Source organism: Arachis stenosperma, chromosome 2 (genome assembly GCF_014773155.1).
Source record: "Arachis stenosperma cultivar V10309 chromosome 2, arast.V10309.gnm1.PFL2, whole genome shotgun sequence".
In the NCBI taxonomy this organism is placed as follows: Eukaryota; Viridiplantae; Streptophyta; class Magnoliopsida; order Fabales; family Fabaceae; genus Arachis; species Arachis stenosperma.
Window position 1 is genome coordinate 117,039,381 of NC_080378.1, and position 4,284 is coordinate 117,043,664.

The following is a 4,284-nucleotide window of genomic DNA, read 5'->3' on the forward strand; positions in this document are numbered from 1 at the left end:
AAGGTGAAATCCTCCACTGAACACCATCCAGTTTTTTTTTTCCACTGGAGAGGATCCATTCCCCTCTATTGGCTACAGGATGCAGTGGACCATACACTTTATGAAAGCATTCAAACATGTCACTGTTTTCGAGGAAAGGACCCAGAAGCATCATGTGAACTTGTCCAGATCCAATAAGCATCTCAATTTTCAAGTCAATTTAAAATATCATATACTTGGCTAAACTACACTGCAATCTACCACTTCCTTCTTACCCTTTTGTGTTCATCAGAATTTTTGAATTCCAGTGCAAACTATAAAAAACTTCTCTCACCCTTTCTCTTACTTTCTTGCTGTTGTGAACATGGCTGCTGAACTTGTTGGAGGAGCTTTTCTCTCTTCTTTTCTCAATGTTCTTTTTGATAGGCTGTCCGATCATGCGATCATCAACATGATGCGAGGAAAGAAGGTTGACCAGAAGCTGCTTCAAAGGCTGAAGACCATTCTGAATGTGGTTGAAGCTGTGCTGAATGATGCTGAGAAGAAACAGATCACTGACCCTGTTGTCAAGAGGTGGCTCGAAGATCTCCAAGATGCTGTCTATGATGCTGATGACTTGTTGGATGAAGTGGCCACCAAAGCTGCCACTCAGAAGGATCCACCAGGTAACTTCCTGTCTCGCTTTCTCAATTTGCAAGATAGGGAGATGGTTACTAGGACTGAAGACATCATTGCTAGACTAGAAGAGATTGCAAAACACAAAGATATCCTTCGTCTAGAAAAGATTGTAGCCAAGAACATGTCTGGGAGAATCGAATCAACATCTCTTGTTCAAAAGTCTGATGTATTTGTTGGTAGGGACCAAGACAGGGAGGATATAGTCAATTGTTGTTAGATGATACTAATGATGGTGAACTATTTGTCATTCCTATCTGGGGTATGGGTGGGATCGGAAAAACTACTTTGGCTAAGTTGGTTTTTAATGATGACAAAGTGCAGCAAAAGTTTAATGTTAGAGCATGGGTTTGTGTTGGGGAAGAATTTGATGTTCTTTAAGTGACAAAGACTGTAATAGAGGAAATAACTTCTAGTTGCTGTGATATGAATAGCTTAAACTCAGCTCAACAACATTTAAGGAGTAAACAAATAGGGATGAAATTCTTGGTTGTTTTGGATGACTTTTGGAGTAACAATTACACAGCTTGGGCAAATTTTCTGATTCCTTTTAGATGTGGAAGTGAGGGGAGTAAGATCCTTATGACAACTCGTAGCGAAAAGATTGCAAACATGGTGAAAGGTTTTCATTATCAAGCCTACGATTTGAGTGCGTTGAATGATGAAGATTGTTGGGTAATGTTTGCAAATCATGCATTTCTTTCTGGAGAGTGTCTAGCTTTTGAAAAAGTTGTCAGAGAAATTGTTAAAAAGTGAAAAGGGTTACCTCTAGCTGCTCAAGCACTTGGGAGCTTATTAAGGTCTAAAGATAATGAAAAGGATTGGAATAATGTTTTGAACAGTGAAATTTGGGAATTTTCTGAAGAGGAAATTGAAATTATTCCTACACTGAGGATCAGTTATTACAATCTTCCTTCGCACTTAAAACGTTGTTTTGTTTATTGTTCTTTGTATCCCAAAGACTATGAATTTGATAGAGATGAATTGGTGTTATTGTAGATGGCCGAGGGGCTTTTGCAACGGCCGAGATGGGGAAGCACTTTAGAAGAAGTCGGCTATGAATATTTTAGTGATTTAGCATCAAGATCATTTTTTCAACCTTCTAATACCTTATAAAAATTCATTTGTAATGCACGATTTCATGCATGATTTAGCAACATTTTATGGTGAAAAGTTCTATATTAGAACCTTTGAAGTCAAGAATGTACTCAAGCACGATATCAAAACTCGTCATTTGTCGTATGTTTTGCACAACAAGGATTCAGTCTCAAAGATCCTGGAAGTATGTGATAGTTTACAGCATGCAAGGGCATTGCTGCCAGTCATCAAATTGAATACATATCATGAATTATCAGAGGGAATAGTCGTTCCTTGTGACTTACTAGAACAATTGAAGTGCTTACAAGTTTTGTCATTTAAATATTTGTCAGATGATGTGATGGTTTATCAGTGGCTAAGAGAAGGAGGGGGTTGAATCTTAGCCCCTTTTTCGCTTAGTAACTCTTGTTGTCCTTCAGAACACTTGAGGAGATATTTCTAGTTTTTGTCTCATGCTTAGCCAAGAGACTTTTTCGATTTGTCTCGTGACCAGTCAGGAGACATTTTTCAGTTTTGTCTCCTATGCAACAAAAACAGAAATGGAAGAAGAGTAGAGAGAAAATTACACCAAGATATACACTGATTCAGCTGCTAAGTGCAATGCAGCCTACATCCAGTCTCAATCACAACAATGATGGAATTTCACTATAATCATCTTTGATTACAAGCACCAATTTTTCCAAGGAACTACCCTTCCTATCTGGGACAAGTCTAGAATCTATTCCCAAAACTGAACTTGACTTGGTAACCCACCAAGTTTTTAACTGCTAAGTGCTAACCCAACTTGCAAAGGGATTCCCACAGAATCATGAAACACAACACAGATGTACAAAGGACCTCTAAGGACATCTATGGCTTTTTCTTTTAATTTTGTGCACTTTGCCTTTTTTCGCTCTATGGCTTTTTCTTACAAACCTCACTGTTTGCCTTTTTCCATGAGACTCAAGACAGACAAAATTAAACAGAAAAATACAAAATAGAAGACATTGAAGGAGAAGAACTTCTGTTAGCTTGAGTAGCTATAGAAACACTGTGCTTTCACTCGTTTCCTTTTTTCCTTTTTTCCTTTTTTTTTCTTGCTTCAAACCCTGGCTGTTCTTCCTTGTTTATAGAAGGAGAAGCCTCCACGGTTGAAACTGTTGAACCAAGCTAAACTTCTTCTTCTTCATGCAAAAACCGGTTCGGCCAGAGCGAGAGGAGAGATAACCGAATGTAAAACCCAACATGCAATTACCTTTTGTCTTCCCTTCACACCAAGCTTCATCAATCCGGGCCATCCATCTTGACTTGTACTCCAAGAAGGATTCCTAACCCTTGATGCGTTCTTGATGCATGACAGCTCCTCCTGCTCCACTTTTTCTTCCTCTTTCACGTAGCCTCCTTAGCTACCTTCTGTGATGAGTGAACACAAAGCAGAGACTAGCCATGCCTCTGAGATCTTCTTCCTCTGATCGAGATCATTGATGAGCGGATAATTTATACGCTTTTTGGCACTGTTTTTAGTATGTTTTTAGTACATTTTAGTTAGTTTTTAGTATGTTTTTATTAATTTTTATTTAAAATTCACTTTTTTGGGCTTTACTATGAGTTTGTGTGTTTTTCTGTGATTTCAGGTAATTTCTGGCTGAAATTGAGGGACCTGAGCAAAAATCTGATTCAGAGGCTGAAAAAGGACTGCAGATGCTGTTGGATTCTGACCTCCCTGCACTCGAAGTAGATTTTCTGGAGCTACAGAAGCCCAATTGGCGCGTTCTCAATTGCGTTGGAAAGTAGACATCCTGGGCTTTCCAGCAATGTATAATAGTACATACTTTGCCCGAGATTTGATGGCCCAAACTGGCGTTGCAAATCAGCTTCAGAATTCCCGACGTTTAACGCCGGAACTAGCACAAAAGTTGGAGTTAAACGCCCAAACTGGTACAAAAGCTGGCGTTTAACTCCAGGAAAAGTCTCTACACATGAAAGCTTCAATGCTCAGCCCAAGCACACACCAAGTGGACTCCGAAAGTGGATTTTTACGTCATTTACTCATTTCTGTATATCCTAGGTTACTAGTTCACTATAAATAGGACCTTTTGCCATTGTATCTTTATCTCATGACATTTTACACGTTTCATATTGTACCTTCTACGGCATGAGTCTCTAAACCCCATGGTTCGGGGTGAGGAGCTCTGCTGTGTCTTGATGGATTAATGCAATTACTACTGTTTTTCATTCAATCACGCTTGCTTCCATTCTAAGATATCACTTGTTCCTCAACTTGATGAATGTGGTGATTCGTGACACTCATCATCATTCTCACCTATGAACGTGTGCCTGACAACCACCTCCGTTCTATCTTAGATTGAGTGGATATCTCTTGGATTCTTTAATCTTCGTGGTATAAGCTAGAATATATTGGCGGCCATTCTTGAGAATCCGAAAGGTCTAAACCTTGTCTGTGGTATTCTGAGTAGGATTCAGGGATTGAATGACTGTGACGAGTTTCAAACTCGCGATTGTGGGGCGTTAGTGACAGACGCAAAAGAATCA

At 39.3% G+C, this 4,284-nt stretch overlaps 1 pseudogene; it reads left to right on the forward strand.

The window, feature by feature from the left end:
- The first annotated feature begins 918 nt into the window (after positions 1–918).
- Positions 919–1,410, forward strand: LOC130963552 (putative disease resistance protein RGA3; annotated as a pseudogene).
- Positions 1,411–4,284: the final 2,874 nt, after the last annotated feature.